Genomic DNA, 12870 nt, shown 5'->3' on the forward strand with positions numbered 1-12870 from the left:
CCTCCCCTTGGACAGCAGCGGGGAAGAGGGAGGGGCTGAGGTGGCTGAAGTGAGAGCAGCAGCAGCAGTGGGGCCACGTCCCAGAGCCAGCTCCGTCCTCTCTCGGACCCCTGCTGGAGGCCCCATGGCTTGGGGTGGTGGGTGGGTAGAACCCACCCCAGGACCCCCACTCCCCTCCTCAGATAGCCTCCTTGAGGACTAAACCCATTTCTTCTGGCAGGAGACTGAGGCACACGGAGAGGAGGAAGCAGGAGAGGACCTAGGAGAGGCAGGGTGGTGGTGGCACAAATGAAGGCAGAGGTGCGAGGCGTGGGCAAGGCCCCTGGAAACCCCTCCCCCACGCCCACCCTGGGGAGGGGCACGCAGCATGTGGGGGAGAGGCGGGGGTTAAGGCTGAGGGGCCCCCGAGGGGGTGGGGCCAAAGGCCTCGGTCGAAGCCATGCCAGTCACTGTGCTCCGAGTCGTACTCCAGCTCAGCGCCCACACACTTGACGCCGTCCAGCAGCATGGGCGTGCCGTGGTGCCGGTCCATGACTCGCGCCTGCACCGTTACACGCACGCAGGCGCCGGCGCCATCTCCGCAGGCCAGCAGCATCTCTTCTTTGAGCACGCCCTCCTTGTCTGCTGAGTACTCACACTTGACGCTGTAACCTTCAGGGATGGGCATGACACTGAGGAGCTTGAGGTGCAGGCTGGGCACAGGTGCCTCGCGGACGTCCTTGCTCAGCCTTGACCAGAAAGCTGCTGTCACTCTCCTGGGTGACCATGACCACTGAGTCATGCAGCTTCTCATCAAAGTGGACGTGGCTCTGGGAGCCTTCTGCATCGTGGCCGGCTGCGAAGTGGATACTCCGGACCCTCGGCTTGTTGCCCTTGTTGGCTGCAGCCATGGACGCCCTCCCTGCCGTGGGGTGAGACACCCGCTCCTGCTGGACACCACCACTCCAGCTCAACAGCCTCCCATGCTCCAAGGACACCAGCAGGAGCCTTGCGGGGCGCACCCCGGGGCCGGGCCGGGAAGCAACGACCGCTGCAGTGGTGGCGGCAGCGGGGGCTCAACGCCGAGCATGAGAAAGCAGCCCCGCGCCGCGGTCAAGCTGTAACTTTTTTAAAATTATTAGTTGAAAGGGAGAATTACAGAGAGAGAGGGAGAGACAGAGAGAGATCTTTCATCTGCTGGTTCACTCCCCAAATGGCTACAATGGCCGGAGTAGAGCCGATACAAAACCAGGAGCCAGGAGCTTCTTCCAGGTCTTCCAAGTGGGTGCAGGGGCCCAAGGACTTAGGCCATCTTCTGACACTTTCCAGACACATTAGCAGGGAGCTGGATGGGAAGTGAAACAGCCAGGACATGAACCTGTGCCCATATGGGATGCCAGCACTGCAGGTGGTGGCTTTACCGGCTACATTGCACTGCTGGCCCCACGAGCTGTAACTTTTTAAAAGTGTGTAACCACAGGTGTGTATCACAGTGTAACTGAGGTGTAACTCCCATCATGTATATTTCAGAGTGGCTGACGGAGGGACAGGTGTTTCCCAGGACCCCCTACCCTGCTAGGTTCTGCCTTGGAGTCAGGCAAGGCACCACCTCGGGGTGGCCAAGGCAGAGCAGTGGCCGCTCCTCCCTGCAGGCTGTCAGGTGGGGTGTGGGGAGGGAGACGCAGGGCCCCACAGGAGCCTGCTGTGCCTTCTCCTCTACTCCACGCCACCTCTTTTTCCCAACAACAGTCCCAGCTCCCCATCAAGTGTCCAGCTGCAGGGCACAGAGGCTGGGTCAACGTTGGCAGTGGCATGCAGGCAGCTGGCCCTGCTTGGTTTCTAAGATGGGTTGGAGACCCCTCCGGCCTTCCAGCTCCCTTCTGCAGAGCTCTGCTCCCCTGGGCCTCCCACAATCATCCAAGGTCTAATTTCTACAATATTATCCTATGACCAGTGGAGAGCTGCATTCCTGATGGAGCTGGGACCCAGCACACCGTTTTCCAGGTCAAGAATACCTCACAGAGCCAGTGCTGTGGCGTAGAAAGAAAAGCCCCAGCCTGCAGTGCCGGCATCCCATATGGACACCTGTTTGAGTCTCGGCTGCTACATTTCCTGTCCAGCTCTCTGCATATGCATCTGGGAAAGCAGTGGAGGATGGCCCTAATCCCTGGGCCCCCTGCACCCACATGGGAGACCTGGAAGAAGCTCCTGGCTCCCGGCTCCAGCCTGGCCCAGCCCTGGCCATTTCGGCCATTTGGGAATAAACCAGCTAATGGTGGATCTCACACTCTCTCCCTCTTTCTCTGCCTTTCAAATAAATAAATACTTCTTTTTTAAAAAGTTGACAATAAAAAAAGCACCTCACTGGCACCAGAAGTCCCCCTCTGTCCCTCCCTGGTCACACCCTCTCCTTCATCCCACAGTGAATCACCACCCGCCTCTCACGGTGATCACAGAAGCTCGCCGTCTCCCTTGGTTTTCATCACAGACACATGTGCATGTCCAAAGCACAGGCTTACTCAATCTGTTTGAATTTTATAGAAATGGATTTATACTATATTTATCTCCTGCACCATGCCTCTTTCACTTAACATTATGTGTTTTGAGATTTTTTTTTTCTTTTTAGTGCTAAAAGTTCATGTCTTCATTCTACAAAGGCTTTGTGGGTTTCGTTAAGCTCTACTGAGACATAAATTATATGAAAAATATTACATAAATCTAATGGATACATTTTGAGTTTAGACCTGCATGTCTTTGGAATCAATGCTAAGTGTTTTAAAATTCATACTGGTGCACTACGTAGCCCTACTTAATTAATTTTCACAATAAACTGTAATTTATGCTTTTTATTTTTATAAAGACTTTGTTACATGGCTCTCTCCCCTATTTGAATAACAGGAACTATATCTTTCTTTTTTTAATTTTATTTATTTATTTGAGAGGTAGAGTTATAGACAGTGAGAGGGAGAGACAGAGAGAGGGGTCTTCCTTCCGTTGGTTCATTCCCCAATGGCTGCAACAGATGGAGCTGCTAACTGATCCGAAGCCAGGAGCCAGGAGCTTCTTCCAGGTCTCCCAGGCCGGTGCAGGGGCCTAATGACTTGGGCCATCTTCCACTGCTATCCCAGGCCATAGCAGAGGGCTGGATCGGAAGAGGGACAGCTGGGACTAGAACCAGTGCCCATATGGGATGCCAGCGCCGCAGGTGGAGGATTAACCTACTGCGCCACAGCGCCGGCCCCCTTACTTATCTTTTACACTCTTCCCTTTGCCCCTTTTCAGCCAGACACCCCAGTGCACACACAGCCCCACCTGGGTTTTTCCGTGACTGTTTTCTTCCTCCTATACAACAACTCTTTCAAGGCTTCTCCACTGAACAGGGGAGGGAGGAGGAGGAAGGGTGGGAGTGTGGGTGGGAGGAAGGATAGGGTTGGAAGTATCACTATGTTCCTAAATCTGTATATATGAAATACATGATACTTGTATCCTTAAATAAAAAAATTTAAAAAGGAGTTTATAATAAATAAGAAGGTGCATTAAGTCCACACACACACAATCTCCACTGCCCATGAACCTGTAACTCTTTTGCCTTCCCCTACAGGCTCAGTAGATGTCTCCTCCAACTTCTCAGAAGAAAGTTCCCAGATATGGGCCTCTGTGACTTAGTTTTACCACACCTAAACACCTGTACACAACCAAATCCACAGCCTTCTTTCTCTCCTTTTACAATGAAAACAACGCCTTTCCTGTCCTCCATGATGAACTGTTCTCCACGTGCAATGGATTTCTACGGCTCGTCTTCCCTCCTCCCTTTATAGTTGGACTTTATACTTCTCCTTCTAGAATTTAAACCTGTTCAAGTCTCTTCCATTTAAGGCAGAGTATGCATTTACTTACCCACCTACCGTGGTTACTTCTTCAACACCTGCTTCCATCTCAGCCCACTGCAATCTAACTACCTTTTGAACCATTCCCTAGAATTTAAGTAAAAGCTCTTGGAATTAACCTCTATTTACCAACCTAGTGCAAATGAGCAATACTCTCCATTGCCTGTAAGATGCACTAATGCGTTCAGGACACTGAACACCTTATCGCTACCATGCTACTGCCACTGCACTGCTAAAGGCTTACCAAGCATCAGTGTCTTTATTCAATCTGTTTATTACAGGTATATTTGTTACTGTCATTGCATAATACAAACATGACCTATATCATTACAGAATTGCTACATGAAATGTAAGGAAGAAAAAGAAAATGATTGTTTCTATGAAAATTAAGTTGAATGCTTTGGAAAGGTTTTTAAAAAGGAAAATTGCTTTATAATTTTCTACTGATTTGGGGTGAGCAAGAAAAATGTGGGAGAAAATCATAATTACCTAGGGTTCTGCACTTAAACTGTTGCATGGACACCTTTAAGCTTTTGGTCCACTTGAGATAAATCGAAATAAAGAATTATAGACAAGGCATGCATGGATAGGATTTGTATAAGGAAACGAAAGCTGAACTCCAATGAACAGATCATACATATGCACGTACAGAGGTCTAGGCCTTATATCAAGGGAATACACAAATCTATGTTTTACGTTAAAGTGTTGAAGAATGTAAATTTTTTAAAATGATCCCTCAACTTAATCACTCCTTCAATGAACTGACCATTGAGAAATTCCCCAGTCCCTCTCTCAACACAGAACAATTAAAAGGGTTTCCACCACGCTCCCGCCTTGTGTTTTCTAAACCCAACAGGTACTTTCCAGTTCCACCTGTTCCTGCCCTCTCAGCGACATGTGACACTGCTGAAGTCCCTTCTGAAACCCATACTGAAAACTATTTTGAAACTTTCCCTTTGATCTCCATGCCACCACACTCTCCGGATCCTCTTCCTTCCTCTCTGGCATATATATATATTTTAAGATTCATTCATTCATTCATTCATTCATTCATTTAAAGAGTAGCAGAGAGGGAAGAAGAGCCAGAGAAAGAGTTTCTATCTTCTGGTTCACTCCCCAAACACAGCAGGTGCTATAACCAGCAGGGGTGGGCCATGCCAAAGCCAGGAACCATGAACTCTATCCTGGTCTCCCACAGGGGTGGCAAGAACCCAGGCACTTGGGCTGTCATCTGCTGCCTCCAGGCACCTTGGTAGGGAGCTAGACTGGAAATGAGACTTGACCTCAGACTCTCCAACGGGATGTGGGCACCCCAAGTGGTGGCTTCAAGTACTGCCCCCAGCGCCTGCCCCTGGGGCTCCCTCTGCTGTTTCCTCTCTGGGTATCTTCTCTGCCGCCAGCTCTGCGGTGGGGGAACTCCGGGATCTTTCTAGGCCTGTGTTCTTTGCCCTCTGCACGTTCACTTCAGATGGTCTCATTCCTTCCTCTTGCTGACGGCTTGCTTGTCTGTATTTACAAGTCTTATCCATGCGCTGAGACGCAGGTTTGGGTACCCAACCACCTACGTGACGTCTTTACTCGAATACTCCACTGGCACCTCCGACCCAGCCCACCCAAATGGGTGCAACTTCTCTGCCCACCTCCCCCAGATGATTACAGGTCCTTCTCCAGTGCCCCAGCTCCAAGTCACCAGCACACCCCTCTTCCCAAACCAGCAACGTGATCATCGACCTTAGCCCTTCCCTGTCCCTGATCTCTAACGTCCAAGAAACTTTCAAGTCCTGCTGCCGCTGCCTCCTGAGCGTGTCTCCAATCCATCTCTCCATCTCCACTGCCGTCACCCTCTCCTACACTTTTGTAACATCCTCTGCAAACGTCCCCGCTTCCATCCAGTCCACTCTGCCACCCGAGTGGCACAGGCACGCTTCAGCGCACGCACAACCCAAGCAGTCACAGCTCCTCAGCGCGGCTCGTGAAGCCTCGGGTGGTGGGTCCCTGCTCTTCTGCTGTCTCCCACTGCACTCCAGCCATGCTAAACTTCCCACCTCGACACCGTCCTGCTGCCCGCCCTCCGGCTCTTAGGCAGGCTGCTTTCTCTCCCCGAAACACGCTCACGCGTCTCGGCTTTCAAGCCATTTCCTCGGGAACGCTTACCCTGCTCTGGGCCGGCTCAGGGGTCCCCGCAGTCCGCTCCCGCTCCCACTGCACCTCCCCGTATGGCATCTGACTTTCTTACCCAGGGACCAGCTCTACAAGTGTCATGTTGTATCTGTCCTATTCACTTCTGGATCGCCAAAACAATGCTCACCTCTCTACGCCAAATAGTCTCCTCTGTGCTCAAGTACTTGTTGAACTAATGAATGAAAGAGCCAACCGACCAGAGCTCCCATTCGGTACCTGATGCAAGAGCGAATGTTCTTAACAGTGGACATATTACAACTCGCTGTCGGGGAGAGAGCAGCCCTCTGCACGCTCACTGGCCCCATGACGTTACTCCGGCACTGAAATTCTTTGGAGTACTGCTGTCAGAACATGCCGTGTGTTCTGTGTACCCTGGATGGCGGCAAATAGCCACGCTTTGAGACTGGATTTTATTTTGGAAGTAGCAAAAGTATTCAGAGCCAAGATGGGTGATCAAGCCAGGTAATAACATCAGAGGTGAAAAATTATGTGTGGCTATAAATTAATAAGCCTGACTGTTTTGCATGGCTCATAAACTGGGTCATAACAGAGAAGTTCCAAAAGGTCCCCAGCTCTGCAGGACTCTTACAATGTTTGTTTAGTTTCCCAAGGGACTTCCTTTGCAGGAGGCCCCAACCATTTAGATATACACAGTCAGGAATTTCTTTTAAAAAAGAAACCTGTTAGCCTTAGACACACTTTCTGGGTATGCATGAGCTTTTCTCAAAGCTTCAGGAAGAGCATAATACAGTAGACGGAGCCCAGAAAGGGAAGCAATCTTATTTACCCTCGTCACTGCTGTGAACACCTAATACACAAAGCACCTACAAATTAACCGTCACCATAACTTGGCCCCCTGTCACCACAAAGCAGTTACTTTAGCCCACCTCCTTGAAATACCTCCCTGAACAAAAATGTTCTGAAATATGGAATAACCCTTTGCCAGCTAAGATAGCTCTCCAGGGCACCAACCACTGTGAGATGGGGTTGGCTCAATTTATGGAAGTTAATGAGCAAGTTCAAGGTTCCCTGCACAGATGGTGCCCTCCGACTCTGGTCAGACATCTCAAAATATGTGTTACTAGCCACAAGGGAAATCACAGGCAAAAACAGAACCACAGAAATAAATCTATCTTCCCCACCAAGAGCAACGATAACAGATCTCATTTAGATCCCTGCAACGTGCCAGAAATTATGCCAGGCTAAGCACTTAATATGCCAGTGTCATTTTTTATTTCTGAAACCAAACCTAACAGAGGTTAATTGGTCTATTATCATATATCCAGCGGTAGGAAGAACTACACTGAGAACGCACCATGTACATGATTGCCAAGAGCTTTCAACCTCATTCAAGGGGAGCACTGAACTAGAACCAGGCCACCAGCATATGCCAAAAAAGTGGTAGGTTTTAGTTTTCTTATTTTATCTGCAGGACAGACGGCAGACACAGAGAGTTCCTATTCACTGGTCCATTCCCCATATACTGGCAATGACCTCAGGCTGCAAGTCAAAGCCAGGAGCCTGGAGCCCAGTCCAGGTCTCCCACATGGGTGACAGGGACCTAACTACCTGAGCCATCATCTGCCGCCTCCCCTGGGGTGAAGTAGCAAGAAACTGGAACTGGGAGCAGAGCCGGGACCGAAACCCGGACCATCAGATAGGGGATGAGGACGTGCCAGCGTCTTTTTTTTTTTTTTTTTTTTTTTTTTTTTGAGATTTATTTATTTGAAAGTCAGAGGTACACAGAGAGAGAAGCAGAGAGAGAGGTCTTCCATCCACTGGTTCACTCCCCAATTGGCTGCAACGGCCAGAGCTGAGCCGATCCGAAGCCAAGAGCCAGGAGCTTCCTCCGAGTCTCCCACGTGGGTGCAAGGGCCCAAGCACTTGGCCATCTTCCACTGTTTTCCCAGGCCATAGCAGAGAGCTGGATCGGAAGTGGGGCAGCTGGGTCTTGAACTGGTGCCCACATGGGATGCCCGCACTGCAGGTGGCGGCTTTACCCACTACGCCACAGCGCCGGCCCCTCAGCCGGTGTCTTAACAGCTGGGTCCAACAGCCACCCTCCATGGCAGATCGTGGACCCCGTGTCTACTGTCTCATCTTTTTTGTGGCCCATTCTCTCACCAGGGTCTCAGTCTTCCAGTAGCTTTACCTTCTTCTCAGGGGACCTCAGGGTTTCTGTCGAGTATCACTTTCTTCACTTCACAACACTTAGTCTGGCTGGCTGTGTCTTTGATTTTTCTCTTGCAGACTGGGCCTAACTTTACTGCCCAGAAAGTTGTTGTGGGGCTTGACCCTGCCTGTGCTCCTCCTCAGATGACCTGCCCTCCAGATCCCAACTTCCCCGAGCCTTGCTTCCTGCAGAATGGCAGTGTGCCAACCCTTCCCGTGGGGGATTTTCCAGATACTTGGGAAAGGCCGCAGCAGGAGCGGTGTACAGAGTATGTCCTGTTCCTCGACATGTCTATTCCTTGTCCAGTTGGGGTCTGTGCCTTGCTCCCAGACTGTGAGACTCCCAGTGAAAATGCTCTCAGGTGCCTGCGTTCAATTCCAACTTAGTGCTAATGTACACCCTGGGAAGCAGCAATGATAGCTCATGAACTTGAGTTCCTGCCACCTGCATGGGAGGGCTACACTGAATTCCTGGCTTGTGGTCTTGGCCCAGCCTAGGTTGTTGTGGCCATTAGGGGCATCAACAAGCAAACAGGAACACTGTCTCAAACAAAAATTTCACTTTCACCTAGCCCTCGCCATTCATCATGATTTACCTATTGTAAGCACCACCTTGTTATAAGCATCTATTCATAGAGGGGTTTTTCTGGATCCTAAAATTACATCAGTAGAATTCTATAAACCATGCTGCCTATATTCAAAAGTCTGTTAGGTTATAATGGGAAGATTAAACAAAGGGTGACCGAAAATCTTACCTAACAGGAATATTTTCAAAGATACAAGGAACAATCAGAAAGAAAGCATGGAAACATGGATTAAGGAGAATTACTAAAAAGCCTAAATTTCCTTTTTTTTTTTAAAGATTTATTTGTTTGAAAGGCAAATTTACAGAGAGAAAGGGAAAGACAGAGAGATCTTCCACCTGCTGGTTCTTCAGCCACAATGGCCAGGCTGAAGCCAGGACCTTCTTTCGGGTCTCCCACGAGTGGCCGGGATTCAAGAACTTTGGGTGATCCTCCACTGCTTTTCCCAGGTCATTGCAGGAGCTGGATTGAAAGTGGAACAGCCAGGGGACCGGCACTGTGGCACAGCAGGTTAAAACCCCAGCCTGCAACGTCGCCATCCCAATATGGGCACCAGTTCGAGTCCTGGCTGTTCCTCTTCTGATCCAGCTCTCTGCTATGGCCTGGGAAAGCAGTAGAAGATGGCCCAAGTCCTTGGGCTCCTGCGATTTGGGGAGCGAACCAGTGGAATGGAAGACCTCTCTTTCTCTCTGGCTCTACCTCTCTCTTTGTAACTCTGTCTTTCAAATAAATAAGTAATTCTTAAAAAAAAAAAAAGTGGAGCAGACAGAACAAGAACTTGCTCCCATATGGGATGCCAGCATTGAAGATGATAGCTTTACCCACTATGCCACAACACCGGCCCTGGAGCTTAAATATCTGTTGAGGTTCTTCTCCATCCATCCATGCACTCACTCAGTGATGTTCAGAGTGACCTACCATATTATTAGTTAGCTGATACTAATTTTCTAAGAGTTCTGGAAAAAAAAAGGAAATTTAGGCTTTTTAGTAATTCTCCTCATTCCATGTTTTCATGTTTTCTTTATGATTGTTCCTTATATCTTTGAAAATATTCCTGTTAGGTAAGATTTTTTGGTCACCCTTTGTTTAACTTTCCCATAGCATCAGGAATCATCACTCTCACCAAATATATTAGGGAAATAAATCACAACAGGATTTGTACAAGGCCTTGTGACAGCTACAGAAATGACATTTAGATGTGGTGACTCCTAGTCATTTATTTAGTAAGCTGATTTCTAGGAAGTCTTCGATGCATGTTCCTTTGTTATCTGGTAATATGCGCATCTCTTCTTTCTACAGAGCTTTAAAGTGTGGCAAATACATTCCAGGCTATGGTAATCACTGATAAAAGAGCTAAGCATTACCAAGGGGGGGGGGGGCAAATAAGTTGAAGCTAGCAATGATTTCCAAAAGTGTTTTATTCTTAAGTTATTGTCTTTTTAACCTTTAACTACGACTCACAGTAAGAAATACATTTTATTTTAAGACTCTAGGGGCCAGTTCTGTGGTGTAGCGGGTAAAGTTGCCGCACGTGATGCCAGCATCACATACGGGTTCGATTCCCATTGCTCCACTTCCCATTCATCTCCCTGATAATGCCTTTAGGAGGGCAGTGGAAGATGACCCAAGTACTTGGGCCCCTGAACCCACGGAAGAGACTCAGAAGAACTCTTGGCTCCTGGCTTTGGACCAGCCCAGCTCTGGCCATTGCAGCCAGTTGTGGAGTGAACCAGTGGATCAAAAACCAATCTTTCTCTCTTGTGTGCGCTCTCTCTCTCTGTCTCTCTATTTCACATGCACACTCTGTCTTTCAAATTAATAAACTTAAAACAAGTTCTGGTCAGGACCTAGTACATGGCTCAAAACACATAGTTCCTAAATCATTGCTTTAAATTATCCATAGCTAAAGACAAAACAAAACAAAACAAAACACCATATGGGTTCATGACGACACAGGCTAGTCCAAGCCAAGAGAGATATTTAACATGATCCTTCTTTTTCCTGACAAACATGTACATTTTCTTCTAAAGAAATCTAGTATGCTTGAATTAATATTTTATTACTAGACTAATCCAGCAATGTAGAGCATTTTGTTTACCATCTGTGAGTCCCACAAAAAACATCTTTTCTGAATTTTGGACTCATTTTAAAAATAAAGTCAGAAGAAAAGATACAAGTGACATTCTAATTCCTTTTTTAGAAAACAACCTTTTTAACAGAACATGTGTGCTCAGCACTGTATATTTTTAAGTTGTCTTAAAACTTTTTAAACTTTTTACGGAGGTTGCCTGTTCTTATTTTAACGTAATAGTCCACAAGGAAAGATGGATTTGTTAGTATTTTTTAATCAACTAGTGTGAATTTTAAATAGCAGATTTCTGCCTTCTTAAATAAATCACTTGTATCGAACTCATCTGCTCTTTCTCACAAGTGGGTTGCAGCTGACTGCTCTACAAACGGGAATTTGGATTCTATTAGCAGCTCCAGTGAAAGATTCCTTTCTAGTATCTGGGCTGCCTCATTGCTACACACACTGAACATGGCTTTAGCACAATTACTGAAAGCTCCCTCAATTAGAAAATGCAAGATAGCTGTCATCAAACTTGTGTAATGTAGACCTGCCAAGGATCCGGCAGAATTCATGTGTGCAACAGATTAAATACCTACATTGTTTTCTCATTGGGAAGCAAATATATTGCTTTTATAGCTAATGGAAAAATCAGAAGTGTTTCCATTATCTTGGTTTTAAAAATACACAGACAACAAAGCCAATCTCAACATAAAATACATGTTTTTAAAATACCACACTTCGGAAATGAGTGAAATAGCTCTATTTTCAGAGTGAAACTTTAGCATCGCTTTTAAGGCATGAAGTATAAAAATCACGAGGGATTGATAACTTTTGAATAAATAGCATAGTTGCTAAGCATAATGAATTTTTCCATCTGGAATTCCCATCTAAAATTCCCTCCCCTCCTAAGCAATGTTGTCTCCTGCGGTAGAAAACGCACAGGGAGGGGCACACGGCCTGGGACTTGGTCTGGGTTCTACCGTCAACGGGCAGTGTACTCGGAGGGATTCCTGAACCTTCCCTGGCCCTCGGATTTCTAATTTTAAAAATGAAGGTGTTGAACCACATATTTCTGGGTTCCGTAACGTCCTGGGAGTAGGCAGGCTGGAGATGGTATCTAGCACCGGTATGTTAACAAACAAGAACTATCTACCTCTCCTTTCCCCGTTAAGAAGTGGGCACCTAGTGTCGCCCAAGTAGCAAGAAAAGCATTATGGTGGCTTATATGCCAGAGAGTTTTAGCAACACTGACAACCATCTGTGAGCCTTCTGAGAAACACGCAGAAGAAGAGTTTCCAGCAGTCTTTGCTGGTCGTCCAGGCAAGGCGTGTGATCACTATACCAAGAGAACAGACCCAGTAACCCGGGACAAAGAGAGTCACAAGGCAATGTGCTCACCCACCCGAACCAGTGAAAAGAGGCGATGTGTTCTGATCGAATTTAACTGAACCAAAATCCGACTTACTGAGAAATACTGGAGCTGCCAGCGAGACGGAATGGCGGCCATCTGGAGCTCAGAGGTTGGGTCTCCGTGTAATCACAGTGGTGACATCATTCCCCAGCGGCAGGACATAGTAAAGCGCTTATCTGTTACCCCACAAGGTGGTGTGCTTTATGTACACACTTGTTGGGGAAGTGTTTTGATTCTGACTCCGACGATGTGCTTTTTAAATGGCTTTCTTATTTCTGCCTTGTTTGCACATCAGTCAGAATGCTGCCTCTGGGCCTACCAAGTTGGTCAGAGCCGTACTCCATTCCCAAATTGGTAACACATGCCCTCAACACACACACTTCGGGGCGTGTTCCTGACCTTGATCCCAATGAGGACTCCAAATGTGCTCCTTCTTGGCAAGCAGATCAGCTGCTCTTGTGGGTTTTTTTGCTCCCTGTGATTATGGTTTACAAAATTTAATGCACTTTAGGAGGTTAATATGATCTGTTATCGGTAAGGAGTATTCACATACAATGTGGGGCTGGACAAAGTTTGCGAAATAAC

At 47.7% G+C, this 12870-nt stretch overlaps 1 pseudogene; it reads right to left on the bottom strand.

Annotated features, from left to right (window-relative positions):
* Positions 1–259: 259 nt before the first annotated feature.
* Positions 260–1069, bottom strand: LOC133746837 (adipose-secreted signaling protein-like; annotated as a pseudogene).
* Positions 1070–12870: the final 11801 nt, after the last annotated feature.

This window comes from Lepus europaeus, chromosome 18, assembly GCF_033115175.1.
Source record: "Lepus europaeus isolate LE1 chromosome 18, mLepTim1.pri, whole genome shotgun sequence".
Lineage (NCBI taxonomy): Eukaryota > Metazoa > Chordata > Mammalia > Lagomorpha > Leporidae > Lepus > Lepus europaeus.